This window comes from Mirounga angustirostris, unplaced genomic scaffold (assembly GCF_029215605.1).
Source record: "Mirounga angustirostris isolate CCGP_5_RB_7025 unplaced genomic scaffold, mMirAng1.0.hap1 SCAF_12, whole genome shotgun sequence".
Taxonomy (NCBI): Eukaryota; Metazoa; Chordata; class Mammalia; order Carnivora; family Phocidae; genus Mirounga; species Mirounga angustirostris.
The window spans coordinates 19,771,545-19,789,495 of record NW_026991720.1 but is presented as its reverse complement, the minus strand read 5'-3'; the positions used below and the strand labels follow the sequence as shown (position 1 = coordinate 19,789,495).

Genomic DNA, 17,951 nt, shown 5'->3' with positions numbered 1-17,951 from the left:
AATTTTGTGATGTTGCCATTTTTATGCAAATGAATTTTTTAAATAAAAAAGTTAGAGCCCTGACTGAAAGAAATATAATTAAAGTTACAAATGTAATTTAAATTTTTCTAAAAGCCACATTAAAAAGGTAAAAAGAGCCAAGTCAAATTAATTTGAACAATGTATTTTATCCAAAATAATTATTTCCATAAATAATCAATACAATTAAAGAGATATTTTTATAAATTAAAGAGCTGGTTTATATTCTTTTTTTCACACTGAGTCTTTGAAATCTGTATTTTATACTTAAAGCAGATCTCAATTCAGACCAACCACCCTTCAAGTACTTAATAATTACTTGTGACCGTAGGACAACACTGGGCTACATTAAGTCTCAAAGGTGTATCTATGTACAAGTTAGGTATTTTTCTTCCTAGTATTTCAAAGCAATAAGGAGGTGTCCATTAAAACCTCTCTCTCATCAGTTTTCAGCTCCTGGCATATTACTGTTTCACTACTCTCTCTAAATAAATAAAATCTTTAAAAAAAAAAAAAAAGTGAAGGCACCAATGCATAAGAATCAACCATTTAGCATCATTATCAATTTTAACACTTAAAAGGATTATTTTTTCAAGCTAAAAGTTGATTATTTTTCAACCACTTGTTAATCCGATAAGAAAAAAAAATGCCCTATCTCATTTCTCCCACTTAGCACTTTTGGAACTAGGCATGGCACAACCCTTGAAGAAACATAATCAGTGGCTCATGCACAAGAGAAAAAGTTCATCTAGCTTCACTTAGCTTGTTTTTCTTGCACTTTCACCAACAGAGATTTTCTACACTCCTTAGAAATGATGAAGGCAAGAGGAAATGAGAAAGGGCACATGCAGAAGAGAGCAGGTAGGTTTTTCCCTCTATACAACTGGGGACTAATTCTCTGAAATGCACGGATGGATAGATGGACGGACAAGAGAGACAATCACATATATGGAACATGTACTATGATTCTGTGTGAGTCACTGTGCTATTCTAAGAACTTTACATGGAATGTCCCACTTAGGGACATGTCCTCAAAGTAGCCCTGAAAATATCCTAATGTGGGTGTTATTATTGTCCTCCATCTCACACAGGAGGAAACTGACCTCTAAAGAAGTTAAGTAATTTGCTATGTGGTCTCTGACTTAGTAACCCATAAAGTTGGAATTCAAACCCAAGCAGTCTGACCCCTGAGGCCATGCTCTTAACCATCACACTTCAAAGAGACAAAAGTTCTCTGTAAAAAATAAGCATTTTGTATGGAAAGTTTAATGTCCCAGTGTCCTGGGATCAAGTCCCGAATCGGATTCTCCACTCAGAGGTGAGTCTGCTTCTCCCTCTCCCTCTGTGATCTCTCTCACTTTCATTCTCTGTCAAATAAATAAGATCTTAAAAAAAAAAAAATAAGCTTATCAGGTAGGTAGCTTACTACCCTCATTTCACAACAAAGGGAACTGAGAAGGTAAGTCAGCTCCTCAAGATCACAGATTACTAAAAGGCAAAGCTAAAAGTCAAATCAAATCTCTGTCTGGTAACCTTCAGCCCATCCCTGCCCCTCCCACATTGTAGGTGAATTTATAATTACTATAATGAAAGAAATCGACGTAATTAGGCTTTCCTACAACTAAAATAATTTTATTTGTGGTACTTAACAGTTCAAAAAGAGCATTCTTTATACAGAGAGATAACCTGCATGAAAGTAAGTACTACCAAAAAAGACCACTCATTACAAAACTATTAGAGGCTATATACCTGCTTCAATTTCTAATTCACTTTTAGCTTGCTTTAATACAATTAACTCAGAATGGGAGTACTATTTAAATAGGGACACATTTTCAAATTTTTCCTTCTCAAATATCTACAGAACCCTTATTAAAACTACTCTTCCATTTAATGTCACACAATAATGACGCCTCCTGAAATCTTTATATGCAATACACTCATATGGGCCGTAAATGTTACAATGATATTAACTTACCATTCATTTAAGTAGAAATTAAACAAGAATAAAAATGAAAATAACTGACATTATTATACAGTTTCATTACAGATTCCAGGGTGAAATAAAATGGCTTAGTCATTGAAAAATAAAACTTGTATTTGAATTTCTAGGAGATGCTAAATATATGTATTTATATATTTGTTATTTATATATATTTATACTATATATTTTATGTATATAAATATATGTACATTAACATATCTTATATATAAATGAACATATATATATATATATAGCAAATTATATATATAAGAGCATATACGAGCATGGAAATGGGTTGAAAAGATGTAAGTAACCAATGAGGTTGATTAGGATATTTGAAAAAATAAATCCCAAAAGTATTAAAGATCTATGTATTAAAATTAATCAAGATGAACCTCAGAAAACTGTCAAGTAATATGAATGTTTCAAAGACAACGTGCAGCATGGTTTGTGGAAGACTGCTAGAACTTGAAACTCCCACTATTGCCAATTCTTAAAAATTTCCTTAAGACCCATGTTTATAGGGCTAAAGAAGTACAGAATTGGCAAACATGCTCTTAAAAATACCTGGAGACCTATATGCTTTAAAAATGGGCTTCAAATGGTAAATTAACCTCTCTGGGTTCAGGTCAGTTCGATGGGAAGACAAGATAAATCACTACTTTTTTAAAGCAAAGTTTAAAATAACAAATACAACTACTGAGCTTTTATTTTAAACTGTGTAAAGCACATAAAACTGGCTAAATATCTCACATGACTCAAAAATGTGATAATCGAAGAAATGATAATTCTGTCACTGTCCATCATATGTGACAGTGAAAAAGTACTATGTGACTTGTAAAGACCGATTTTACTTCCTTCCTTACTGTGACAATGCACTACCATTTATAGTTAGTTGTCAAGTTCAAATTTACAGTCTTCTGTTTTACACTTGCAGAGGCTCAGAGCTTCAACTCAAGATCTCGCCCATATTAATTTGCCACCTTTGAGTGGCTACCCTTTGGCTCATTTGTTTTACTACTACCAACATACCTGCTTAGATAAAAACAGACAAATACGGACATATGACATCATCTTTACAAATCAATAAATCTTGACCCTAACCCTTTTTAAGGTTTTCAAGCCATAATCATTGGAAAGTCCTGATAAAAATAACTTCCATTAGAAAATCAACACTTAAGGGGTGCCTGGGTGGCTCAGTTGGTTAAGCGACTGCCTTCAGCTCAGGTCATGATCCCGGGGTCCTGGGATCGAGCCCCTCATCAGGGGAGTCTGCTTCTCCTTCTCCCTTTGCCCCTCTCCCTGCTCGTGCTCTCTCTGTGTCTCTCAAATAAATAAAATCTTAAAAAAAAAAAAAAAGAAAGAAAAGAAAACCAACACTTAAAATTTTAGACCTGAAAGATATGCTAAAGATTTAATATGAGAGTTTCCTGCTGAGGGAAAACCATGAAACTATACTCATCAATTTTTACATGTATATATCACTCTATCCCTCTGTTATGGACTGAATTGTGTCTCCTCCAAAATTCATATTTTGGAGCCTGAACCTCTAGAATCTTAGGAAATGATAGTATTTGGAGACAGGTCCTTTAAAGAGGTAATTGAGATTAAATGCAGTCCTAAATGTGGGGCCCCAATCCAGTATGACTGGTGTCATTTTTAAAAAAAAAAAAAGATTTTATTTATTTATTTGACAGAGAGAGATATAGCAAGAGAGGGAACACAAGCAGGGGGAGTGGGAAAGGGAGAAGCAGGCTTCCTGCTGAGCAGGGAGCCCGATGAGGGGCTCGATCCCAGAACCCTGGGATCATGACCTGAGCCGAAGGCAAATGCTTAAGGACTGAGCCACCCAGGTGCCCTGACTGGTGTCCTTATAAGAAGAGGAAGACACACCAAGGATGCTCTTGAACTGGGGGAAAACAAAAAGCTAGATGAAGACACAGAGAGAAGTCAGCCATCAGCAAGCCAAGAAGACGGGTCTCAGGAGATACCAGATCTGGGGCGCCTGGGTGGCTCAGTCGTTGGGCATCTGCCTTTGGCTCAGGTCGTGATCCCAGAGTCCTGGGATCGAGCCCCCCGTCGGGCTCCCTGCTCCGCGGGAAGCCTGCTTCTCCCTCTCCCACTCCCCCTGCTTGTGTTCCCTCTCTCACTGTCTCTCTCTCTCTGTCAAATAAATAAATAAAAATCTTAAAAAAAAAAAAAAAAAAAAAGGAGATACCAGATCTGACAACACTTTAATTTGGACTTCCAGCCTCCAGAACTATGAAAAAATAAATTTCTATTGTTTCAGCTACCCAGTCTGTGGCATTTTCCTATGGCAGCCATATCAAACCAATACACCATCTCCTGAGGAAGAATACCAGAGCAGCTTCAGAGTCCTAGAAAATGAGACTGATTGCATTGCAAAAGCAGGCCCTGAAAGCAAAAGGAGAGTTTCAGAAAAGCTAGCTTATAAGTAAAGCTAGCTTATAAGTAAAGATAAAACTCAAATGGAACCAAGATTTAAAACAATATCCAGCACAGAGGTCAGGTTAACTTACCTCTTGGTAGAACATGAATTATGATATGTGCCCAAAAGGGAAGGAGAGCAGCAATTTAAACACAGGGATAATTAAGTAGCAGATGAAAATAATATGAATAAAAAAGCAGTGTGAAGGGGGAACAGTCTCTAGACCTGGGGTAGGAAAGGGAAAAGAGAAAAGAAACTTCTTTAAAATAGCACCATACTTTGCAATGAAGAAAATTTTCAAATACAGATACTTTTTATTTTGGCTCAGTGATCTATGGAGTCTAATCACCATGATACAGCAAGCTGAAGAAAGTCTGTTTGGATTCTGCTGGTTAAATGTCTGCATCATATCTCCACTGTCATATTTGCAATAAGAAGGGAGTTTATTCAAGAGATTAATAGATGTAGTAGAAGTAGCTGTGGTAATAACTGTCATTACTTTTATTATTAAAAATAGCATTATTATAAAACTTTATAGGGCCAAGGCAATTGCGGCATATTGTTTGATCTTCACAACACTAGGAGACAAGTAGGATTATACTCTTTTATAACTGTTTCCATGTTTTTAGATATAAGTTAATTCTGTGATTCACCCATATTTAAACAGTTAATAAGTGGACATGGAAAGACCAGAACCCGTCTTGATTCCCAATTCTTATGTAAAAACACAAGCGTGCATGCACACACCCTGAAATCTCTTCCATCTCCACGCCACTTCCGTGTTCATTATATTCACCTGCATATATGATGTAAGGGTGAGGTGCGTGCATATCCCCAGGCTCCCCCTTACTCCGGGGTGAAGCTGAATGTCTAGCTTGTCTTCTGCATCTGCTATTAGTCCAGAATCAAGAGAAGTTCCAGCAGAAATGTTTAAGTACACGTTTTAGAATAAGATAAACACTTAAGGAAATAACTGTGCTGGGCCCCTGGGTGGCTCAGTTGGTTGAGCGACTGCCATTGGCTCATGTCATGATCCCGCAGTCCCAGGATCGAGTCCCGCATCAGGTTCCCTGCTAGGCAGGGACTCTGCTTCTCCCTCTGACCCGCCCCCCTCTCGTGCTCTCTCACTCACTCTAATAAATAAATAAAATCTTTTAAAAAAAACAAGAGCTGTGCTAATTACAAATTTAAAATTAGGTAATTATAGAAAATCAAGACACAAAAAAATAAACAAAGTGTAAGCAATGCAATTTCTTTAAGCCTAGACTTCAGTCGTCCACTTCACTTGCCACATGTTTTTCATTTCTTCAAATTTATTTGATTTTCCTTTCATTTTTTGTAGCAAGCAAAAAGCAAACACTATGTTATCCTTTAAAAGATGAAAGTATGGCCAAATGCAACATTCAACAAATATTTATTTAGTAGAAACTGTGTGCAGGGCATGGTTTATAAAGCTGGACACATCTCAAAGCTGGTTTATTTCTTCTATTGACAGCTGATCTTAGGACACAATCATACATTCGTAGGTATACATGGTGTTGATGAGTTAGCCAAATCACATTTAGGCCAGGTCCACTGTGGCAATTTGAGAAATACCAAGTCACTTTAGGGCCACTAGAGCCCGCTGGCCCCATAATGTCTCTCACTACTGTGAGTCTACTGTCCCTCATCAGCTGTACACAGGTCTCAGTGACAGGTTTTTATATCTAGAGCCAGCTAACCAAGAGATTAAAACAGTAATAGGACGCCTCGGTGGCTCAGTCGGTTAAGCATCTGCCTGTGGCTCAGGTCATGATCCCGATCCCAGTGTTCTGGGATCGAGCCCCACATCGGGCTCCCTGTTCAGCGAGGAGCCTGCTTCTCCCTCTCCCTCTGCCTTTCTCCTCGTCTCCCCAGCTCGTGCTTGCTCTCTCTAATAAATAAATAAAATCTTTAAAAAAAAAAAAACAGTAATAGTTTATAAACTGAGTTTTTTAGTCTATACTGACTTAACAATAACCCCAAATTATCTGGCAAGTATTTAGTAGGTGCTTAAACTCTCACAGCACCCCTTCAGTAACAGCAAGACCAACAAAAAGGCTACTCCATCCCACTAAGAACCACCCATGTAAAATTAATGAAAATAATAGCCAAATAAACAGATATAAGGTATGATCGTATGCACATAATGTAACACTGGTTTTACTACTATATTCCCAAAATTTGCAACAGTGAGACAAAGCACAGATTCACTGGTAGTGAGTTAAATAGCACAATTTCTTGAAGGTATGTTGGCAGTAATATTTTGTATAATTTTTTTCTTAAAGATTTTATTTATTTATTTGAGAGAGACCGAGACAGCGACAGAGATAGCGAGAGAAAGACCACAAGCGGGGAGGAGAGGGAGAAGCAGGCTCGCCACTCAACGGGGAGCCCCACGCGGGGTCGATCCCAGGACCCTGGGATCATGACCTGAGCCGAAAGCAGACGTTTAACCGACTGAGCCACCCAGATGCCCCTATTTTGTATAATTTTTGACTGAGTAATTCCACTTGTAAAAACTTAACCCAAGAAAGTACTACTGGATAATACTGTAATAGGAAAAGAAGTAACACTGGATATGTGTAAATTTAATAACAAGGATATTCAAAGCAGTGTCCACAGGAGTGAAACATTTTGAACTATTTGGAAAGCTAAGTGTCTAATGGTGAACTACCATGAAATTGTCTAATGACAAAACATCCACGATACATCTTAAGAACAAAAATAAAACAATAGTGACAATATGACATCACTTCTGTTATTTTCCCCCACTTAGCTGTGTCTGTGTTCCAAAATATTTACAATGGTTTTATATGAGCAGTGGGATTACGGCAATTTTCATTTTTTTCTTCATTTTGTTGAGCCATTTTTCTCTAATTTTGAATACAGTGCACATTACTTTGGTAATTAGAATAAAACACTTTGTATTACTACTGTGTGCCTTTGACTTTGCTTTTCTCCATAGATCTTCTCAGGTGTTAGGAAGACAGTATGGGTAAGGGGATGAAAGAACACAGGAAAGCAGACCAGGCTAAAGAAAGAATCGCTTATGGGACAAGGAAGATAAACAAGCAGAGACCGACTCTAGAGGGGTTCGGTGACAGGCCAGCGCTCAGGAGCCAGTTCCCCTTATCGAGGGCCTCAGGGGCCACCAGAAGTGGGCAGAGAAGATGGCCCCGTCACGGCTGCTGCGACTGCCTCCAGATGCCCTCAGCACTTAAAGACTCACAGGTGGGGTAAACTCGCAACACTCTGGACCTCCTCAGGGACCCTAAGCTATATCCCTGCTGAGCTCTCTCCCCACCATGCTACAATACAGGTCTCCCTTCTGATTCTCTTAGCTTCTTGATTAATTTATTTGCCCTTTCAAAATGTCCTCTAATTCATTACAGCCTTCCTGGAATTGCTGTATGGCTTCTCAACAAGTGATATCAGATGTCCCATAAACAACAGGACTATTATATTAAAACCATGAATTAGATCTGAGCATCCTATTTCTCCCCAAGCCTATTAACTTGATGTTCTACAGGTTGAATCTCATTTGATTTGCCATTTACAGGATAACCTTTCCAGGTGTATCTTTCAAGTCCTTCCTGCTATTCTGGATACCTCTTAATATCTGTATGTTGGGGAAAAATCATCGGAATGAGGTAAGAAAATTAATCCTGTTTTTCTCCTAATGGGAAACACTGGAGGAGATGAGCACACAGTGCAATCAGTTCAGGACTGGACAACACCCTGAAGAGGGCTGCCTTCCTGACCGAACAATGAATGGCCGCTCACAGAGAAAAGGGATGAGTATTTCTGTCTATGAAACGACAAGATCGAGTGATGAAAAGGGTCAGGTAAGGCAATTTCCTATTCTCTGGCATTCTGCCATTAGTTATACAGTCAAAGATAGTGGTCTTTATGCAGAGAATTGTTTCCAAATGGTCCCAGAATGGCAGATTATATTACCAATGTTTTTTGGGGTTGAGGGGTAGGTGGAATTCAAAATGAGACTTTTCTGTCTTCTGCACACATGCAGAAAAGAAAGAAATCCTTAAAGGGGGAGGTGGTGGGGTGACACTTCTATGACACAGCAAGGCCAGGCATATTTTCAAAAGTAAATTAAAAAATCACTTTGCCACTTTTATAAGTGTTTCATAGTCTTATACTGTGTAAGAATGATATATATTAAATACATAAAGATAACACTAGTCGGCCATGAAAAATGCCTGAGACAAATTTAAATGACCACCATAATAAAGAATTTGATCTTTTCTTTTTTGTGTTCTCCCTAGGCTTATGTCAGTAAACTAGAATAAACATGTTATTAAAAGAGAATCAATAGAAGGCTTTAAAATATACAGTACCACAAAAGGTCAAGCCCTGGTATCGATTTTAATACAACATTTTTTGTGCAGCTTCCCAAAGGGTTCTTTTCTAATATTGTTCTTCATTTTTCTCTCACTTTGCTCCCTCACTGGTGAATTTGTTGTTCTTGTCTGCAAAAAGCTGTCTAAAGCTGACTTTGCTGAGTGTGTGTCATTCCTATGACAAGCTGCCGGAAATGAAAAAACAAAAAACAAAAAAGTCAACCAAGAAAAAAAAAATTGAAGGAGTGGGAGGATGGATACAAGAGAGCATGAAGCACAAGACAACACTCAAATAGCAAAGTGTACAGGAACGCTGAAACTCAGAACTATTTGCCATCGTGGGCCACCCTGGGCTTTTGTCTCCCCGGGGGCCTCGTGTGGACACGGATTCCTAGGAGCCAGGAAGGCTGGGGAAAGCAGAGAAGAGATGATCTCTCAGGATTCAACCAAAAAATTCTCAACAAACCAGGTAAAGGGACACAGATTTTCAAAATACAAATCCATGGGACCCCAGGCTCCTTTTGAAGGAAAACGGGACCACCTTCGAAAGGATTCACGGGGACTAATGAGAGGTGCATGGCAGGAGCCACAGACTTCCTGACTTCCGTCCCAACATTCAAGGCTCACAGACTTAGATAAAACCCACTCTGGGTCAGTCATATAAGTATGAATGTGTGACACAGGATATATTTTACATGTAGTTCACGTTTTGAGTAGGTTTCTCATTGCCAATCAAAACAGTCCAGAGCCCACACCATGTTCTCATAATGCCCATCTTTCACTTTTAGACAATGCTGACGAAGCAACTGTCTCAGGACAGGATAGAGAGGTAGATCATTTTTTGCCTAAGTCACCTGAAACCAAAGAACTGCTGCCTCTGGAGTTAAAAATGTAGTCCCCATTTCAAAACCAGAGAGCCGATTAAGCCTCCTAGAGGGGAAGACAGGAACCACAGCTGTTTCCTAAGATCCAAAAACTAACTGCTGAAGAGGAAGAGCTGGGAAAGAGGCGCAGAAGGGAAGAGCAGGATTCGAATCCTTATGCTGCCTTCTGTCAGCTCCTCGGGCAAGGAACCCAGCCTCTCGGAGCCGCGTTCCAGCTGTAGAACAAATCCGTGGAGGGCAGAGCCACCGTCCCCATCTACTCCCAGGATAGCATTTGGTGCGGGGGGCCGCCCAGCCTCAGATCCCAGGGAAATGTGGGGGGCATCATCCCACAGGTTGCCACACAGGCTAAGGCAGGCCTAATCAGAAGGTTCCCGGGGAGCGCAGAGCTCATGTCCATAAACGCACCAGCACAGCACCTGCTGAACAGGAGGCAATCATGAAGTGGGAGTTGCTCTTGTCATTTGATAATTCTCCTCCCTCTTTTCCCTTATGGACATATTCTATCCTGTTCTAATCTACTTAACCATACCCATAAAATGTTACTTTAATTTGGTAATGCATTCTTGTTGACACTTACTACAAGACAATGAGTTCTGGCCTCATAGACCTTTATATTCCAGTGGAAGAGACAGTTAATCAATAGCCAAAGTGCTATGAAAAAGAAACAAAGTAGAGAAAAGGATAACCACAGTGAGAGGACAAGAAAGAAAGAAGATTTAGATAAAATAATCAAGGAAAGCCTCTCTGTGGGGCTGAAAAGAACACCGAATAGTAAGAGGGGCCAGCCACGCAAAAGCAGCATAGAGCTGTAGGCACAAAGAGGTTTGCAGCTGACTTCGTTGTAACATTCAATGAGAGGGTGGTAAGAGATGATGCATGAGCATATGAATATATAAAGGGAATCAGAGGACTAGAATGTCATGGAAAGGTCTGGGCTTTATGCTAAATCTAATGAAAAGCCATCACAGAATTTTCAGCAAATAAACTCCCATGATTCAAAATACATTTTTAGGGGCACCTGGTGGGCTCAGTTGATAGAGCACCCGATTCTTGATCTCAGGGTCATGAGTTCGAGCCCCACGTTGGGTGTAAAGATTACTTTTAAAAAATAAATAAATGTTTAAAGCACACTAATACTGCTTTGTGAAGAGTAGAACCTGGAGACAAGCGTGGCTCCCTGGAGTAGACTTTGTAATAACACAACTGAGAAATGATAATGGCTGAGACCAGGGTTTCTGTGCATCATAGGGTATTTAGCAGCATCCTTGGCCACCACCCACTCACTTGATGCCAGGAGCACCCTCTAAGTTGTGACAACTGTAAAGGTCAAGTGCGGGGGGATATCCCCCAATTGAGAACCACTAGCTTGGACTAAGTAGGGATAGAAGTGGTGAGAGATAAATGGATTTGCAATACATTTTAAAAGTAGAGACAGGGATGTGCTGGCTTTGGCAGCACATATACTAAAAGCAGAAACAGGGCTAATTAATTTAAGGGGGAAAGGAGAGACATAAGGCAAAAAGAATGGAGCACGAATAATCAGTAATCAAAATTCTGATATTACCCTCAATTTTTGTTAGGCTAATACCTAAGTTTTCAGTAGTTTCAGGAAAATGCTTTCTACGTCAAACCTACTTGGGGCTGTACAGATAACAAGTTACAGAAACTCACTTGGACAATAGTTTGGGCTCTTTTTCTTTAAGTCTATAAAAACTGAATTGTATAGTTGACAGGTAGATTCATAAAGAAATACACAATTCCCAATATTTTACAGCAAAATTTATGGAAATATTAATTTTCATCCACTGACAGTATTTTGACAGTTTCATTTCAAAATATAGCCATGTGAGTTAAAAAAACAAAAATACCAAAGAAAAATCCCTTCACTTGTGAGTTCTTTTCAAAACTAAATTCCTTATTTATTGAGCTCCATAATCAAGGCAAAACCGAGTGTACTGAAATCTGAAAAACCTAAAACTTCAGTAAACCATATCAAAAGAGCCTCAGAGAGAACATTCAGACTAATATGTAATAGGTAACATCACTGTTGGACCAGAAAATAAGTTAGCCTCTGAGACGCAGTCAAGTAGAGTGGTGATGAGTATGACTTCAGATGCTTGTGTTCAAATCCCAACCTATTTTCTGGGCATGAGACTAGGAAGTACACCTCTCTATGTCTTGGACACTGCACCTGCAATGTGTATGTACCAGGAGAACAGAACCTCCTCCACTCCGCTGCTGGGAGGATTAAATGATCAATATGTACAAAGTGCTTGCACCAGTGCTTGGGACAAAGGAAGCGTTCAAAAACTGTTCGCTATTACCATTGCGTATTATTACTTATTATCTATTATTACTGTATTACTTTTCCTAGGTGAAGTCTTCTGAAATGGTGTCTATGATCAGATCTAAAGTCTATCTATAAGATCTATATACACTGTACATGGGAAGAGGACCACAATATAAGACTGGGGGGTGGGGGAAAGCAAGTTATACAACATCATTACTTCAATCTCATTTTGTTTAAAACTCAAACCACATAAAACATGGTTAAGAATACATTTCCCATTGGGTATGAATGTGTGAACAGTATTCTAGGGGGAAAGAGCAGGGGCAAGAGGGGAGAGGGAAAGATGACTAAGTTTTTATGCTTCTATATTATCTGGATTTCTTCAATATATAATATATTTCTTTTGTAATTTTTTTAAACAAATAAACATCCATGCTTTCAGTAGTATGAGGAATGACTTTCTAAGTCAAACCTACCAGGTTCTGTAGCAGTAATAAAAATTGCAGAAACTCTGTTGGGTAATGGTTTTTAAAAGGTGAAAGATTTATATGATTTGAAGAGAAACCAGAGTATGGGTAATGGTTTTTAAATTAATTGACATTTCCCATATTAAATTAGTGGTTTTGGTTGCCTTTTTTTTTGGTTTTGTTTTTATTTCATTTGGTTTTAATCCATCATCCTACTGTAATTGAAGCAAAACTGTAATTTATGAGTTTTTAAGGGATTTCTGTTTTAATCTCACAAAATGGCACCAGGAAATATTTAAGCAATCCATTCTAAGAAGTTGTGAAGGAACTCAAATTTAAATCATTAATTGAAACATTAATGGTTAATAAACTATTTTTATACTTTATACTTGATGTCGAAAATCACACTACAATCATCTTAATGGGATAACTTGAAAAAAAAAATTCCAAATGAAATGGTTTAAGCGTGCAGAAGCTACACAGTGTATGTGTAAGGAAGCAGCTGCAAATAGTATCTAATAAATTGCTCCACACATTGCACTACCTGCACATTATTCAATGGAGGAATTCTATATTCTAGTTCCGAAGGCACGTTGTCCTAACAGCTCATTTTCTAACTGATTTAAAAACACAGAAGTTTGTAAGCTAAATCTAATGATTTACCAAAATACCTGGATCATTACAAAAAAGACAAATGAATAATAACAAATACTACAAACCAAAAACCTAATACATGAAGCAATACAACCAATACAAAATAAAAGAATAACCACAAGTCTTTAAAAAAAAAAAAAAACAACGACGAATATAAAGGGAAAAATGCAAAATGATTTCCATTCCACAGTCATCTCTTAAAGGAAATCCTGTGCCTCTTTATTGCTTCCGGAACAAGGGCCCAAGCGGCTCCAGTGAACTCAGCAGAACACTGCTGAGCACACGCGTGCCTCAGTCACCAGCAGCTGACACGCTTCTCTAGAGTTCAGGAGGCAGAGTACTTACCACCTGCTTCCACACGCCCTGCCACCACACTGAGCAATTAAGAGAAATGTCCCAATCTTAAGCTAACAGGAAATTCAAATTGCCACCATCACTTAAAATATGTACACAAACGAGCATTTCATAGTAAGTTATCACCTACGTAAATAAAGAATATTAACTTTAAGCACAAATTCTCCAAAAATTTTGGTCCTAAAATAAAGGAAGTGGTAAAAAGATCATCCTGAGCAGCTGCCCAGATCTAATAACCAGTAGCACACAACAGAGGTCATTTTTGAGTGATCTTTTATTTACTACAATTTACACGTGAAAATCCAAGTAAATGCTTGCTACTCCTTCCCACAGTGATAAATGAAAAACTTTAAAGAAAGTACTCCCGGTCCACACGGAAAGGTAGTACTGCAGGATAGTAAAGTGCAGGGACTCCATAGATGTGGGTTCAAATCCCAGACTCATCACTTACTAGATACAAGCTTGGGCAAGTTCTTTCACCTCTCAGTTTCCTTGTTTATCAAGTGGGGTAAACAGAGGCACTGGGGGGATGAATGACTTAAAACACATCAAGTGCTCAGAATAGTACAGAACACATAACAAATACAAAGCAACATCACCTGCAATTTTTTTTAATTTTCTCATTTTAGTTGGGCAAATAGGTCCTGTACTCGGAAGTGTTTTTCACAACAGATAATACGCGATTCCAGTGTGCATATTCTATGTGCTTGTCATCTATAAACTGTGAAGAAAGTTTCCAAAGACAAACCCTATCTGCTTCTGGATGAGTGGGATGCAAAAGAATATGGATTTCTTCAGCAAAATATTTAACAGAAACTTAACATGAGCCACTTGCTCTTAACAGTTTTCTCCAGCCAGGAAAGGAGGGGGGAGGGGTTATTACTTCGACATCAAAATGTGCCAATGTTTGGAAATATTATAATGCTGAGAAAAAATTTACATCTGATTTACAACTATGTTGCCCATACTCCTCGTCAACTCAAGGCTCTACTGGCAAAGCTGTTAAGGTCAGGAAAGGAAAGAGGGGACCCTCTCCGTATATTTCTCCACTGTTTCCAAAGTGAACTGCTATAGAAGGATCTCACATTCTTCTACACTCTTCCTAACACAGCACTCATTACCAGCAGGATCAGCAGATGGCTTCCAGAAGGGCGAGGACGAGGGCTCAGCCAGGGTGAGGCCCAGCCTACGTGGACCACCATCCATAAATACGGACTTCTGGACTCAAGGAAATGGACATGAGGCCACTGCCCACTCACCTTCTAAAACAGAAACAAAACTGCAGCCATCCAACAAATGCTGTTTGGACAAGTATACTCCTCACACAAAAAGCGTCCAAATTTGAGAGAAAATTATCCTGACCACAGGTTTCTCAAACTCAGCCCTAATAGCATTAGGGCCCTGTGAAGGTGATTCCCGGGTCTCTAGGAAGGGAAAAGGGCGGGGGTAAAGGCTGACAGAGCTCTACATTCCTAGTCCTAGCCCTAACCAGATGGCACTTGAATCAGCTTTCATACTGGAGACCCACGTTGGGCTTCCTTTGAATAAATGTTTTACAAGATGATGTGAGACCGTATGATTCTATCACCTCAGCAATAGATGGTGTGGGGCTAAGGGGCAGTCCAATTCAAGTCCCGTTCTGCTGCTGACTGAGAAACTTTGCATATGTCTACATCAGTCATCTGTTTCTATAAAGCAGGGATAAACTATGAATGCTATTGTCAGTGTTATGGAAGGAATGATAAATGATTTATAGAGCACATTACAGGCTCCGCTCTTCCCTAGATTGTACTGGTAATGCAGAAACTTCAACAAGAACTACTACAACCACAGAACACTCAGAAACCAATTCCTAGAAACTTCCAAATGTAGAAACCAACTTTAGCACAAATTACTTCAAACACTGGCTTCATGAGAGAAAACTCTGTAATTACTGTCAAAAGAAATGTGAGCAAGAAGTGGTTGAACATCACTGCTGCTATTACAATCAATAAAAAAGTTACAGATCTCTATGGCATGCTTGACTGATTCTGCTTTTCCAGGTTTAATATTCCCACCATGTAGAAATAGCTTCTTAAACAGAATTCAGGGTAGGATCCTACAACAACATAGCATCGATAAGAAAGAAAATTGGCTTTGGAATAAGAAGAGAGGTAAACAAAACACAGACTGGATAATACAACCTTCTAAAATGGTTGATTATAGAAAGCAGTCGTCTCTACTAAAAACAGAAAAGTGCGATTTGAAGAGAAAAAGATGAAAGTGGCAGATGGCGAAAGATTCCAATACCTAGTACATACACAGCACTTCTAATCATCTTCCACAGAAAAAGTATCAGGTGGCTAAAACGCAATCTTCCTCTTGCACTGAGAACGGGCTCGTTCTTTATCTACTTTTAAGCAAATGTAATAGAAAAGGGATAGGTATAAAACAACAGCAATGCAGTACGCATTTTAAAAAAAGGCTTCAATAAGAAAACAATTCTCTTATATAGGGATTTTCATGATACAGAGGGAGCTCTTAAATGTTAGCGCATATCAAGGAGTATTTTGCAGACAATGCCAACAAGCCATCCGGTACACAGGGAAATGTGCTCACATCACAGCAGAGTGGTACACATTACATTGGACATCAAATGGAGAGTGATTAACTCAAATTTCTTTAATCACCTTATTTGCAAATATTTCTAAATCAGAAGTGAGAGTCATTTGCCTGTGACAGTTGAGTGCCTTGAGAAAATATTGACTAATTGATCTTTTAAAGTCACTTGAAAACTCCACTTTTATAATACGCCATTGATAAATACCAGTTATTAACAGCACTTGTTCCTTGAAAATTGCTGATTTTTTTTTTTTAAAGATTTTATTTATTTATTTGTGTGAGAGAGAATGAGAGAGAGCACATGAGAGGGGGGAGGGTCAGAGGGAGAAGCAGACTCCCTGCCGAGCAGGGAGCCCGATGTGGGACTCGATCCAAGGACTCCGGGATCATGACTTGAGCCGAAGGCAGTCGCTTAACCAACTGAGCCACCCAGGCGCCCGAAAATTGCTGATTTTTTAAAATTCTTATATACCTAGAGATTACACGCAGGTTGAAGGTATGCAATTTCATACATGTGTGATTTGTGTTTACAACTGGAAAGTGATGTTTAACACTACATTAATTTAAAACAAAGGTTTAGTAGTATCTATAGCCTCCAGTTAATGTCTTTTTAAAGGCATAATTTGCTTTTATTTTTAACAAAACATAGCATACATATATATATATATGTTATAAAACATATAAGCATATAAAACAGACCGTCCTTGCTAGAAGATTGTCAGGATTTTCCAGCTCCAGTGATTCAGCTGAGCAAATGTTTGTGAGAACTCTCTATGTGTAAGGCACCACACCAGGTAAATGACTTCAGACTTATGTATTTTCAATGTGACACTAACCTACAATACCCTGTTTTTCTCCAGTGGATTCTTTACTCCTTTCTTTCCCAGCTTTTTCTTCCACAGGCAGAAAACAACTAATAATAAAACTGAAATGAATTATTATATGAGTTTAAACAGAAGATACCATCGCTGTGAATTTCACTTTTACTGTAAGAAACTAAATGCACAAATAAGGGGCGCCTGGGTGGCTCAGTCGTTAAGCGTCGGCCTTCGGCTCAGGTCATGATCCCAGGGTCCTGGGATCGAGCCCCACATCGGGCTCCCTGCTCCACGGGAAGCCTGCTTCTCCCTCTCCCACTCTCCCTGCTTGTGTTCCCTCTCTCGCTGTATCTCTCTCTGTCAAATAAATAAAATCTTTAAAAAAAAAAAAAAAGAAACTAAATGCACAAATAAGCTTTAAGCCCTTATTTGATAATATAAGCCCTTACCTGATGCTATAAATTGAAAAAAATTAATGGACTGTGTTTAACTTACCCAGATACTGACAAAATTTATGACTAATTTATTAAACCAAATTAATTATTTTATGTCTCACAAATCTAAGGTAATTTTTCAAGTCATTAAAAATGGGGTAAAATTTCAACTGCTTGCTGTTCATCTAAAAACAGCAAGGAAGTCATCTTGGTTGATGTACAGTTAGTTACAACATCATGTAGCTATTCCCTTTCTTCCTGGTTTCTTGAAGAAAGGTTATTAAAACTGAAACACTTTCACTTGCCTTTATAGGTAAAGAGGTGAAATTCAAATGCCAAAGGTCAGAGGTCAGAAGTAGTCACATTTTTCTTGCTGTCAGAGATTGACTCTTGGAGGTAGGGTGCAGAAGACCACATTTTAAAAGTCTATACTCAAACTGTAGCATCCCGCGTCCCTGCCATATTGGCTTGCTACAGTTCCAACACAGTATGGTCAGGTATAATCCAAAATAGGCAATAGAGAAGGATAGCAAAAACAGACTGCTGACATGGGCATTTAATTTACTCTTGACTCCCAATGCACCAAACAACTATTCCATCCATGAGATGTTGTGGTAAG

General features: G+C 38.7%; 1 protein-coding gene across 5 annotated transcripts in view; it reads right to left on the bottom strand.

Moving 5' to 3' along the window:
- Positions 1-17,951, bottom strand: part of CHCHD3 (coiled-coil-helix-coiled-coil-helix domain containing 3) — a 274,616-nt gene that overhangs the window by 193,279 nt on the left and 63,386 nt on the right. The window lies entirely within an intron of this gene.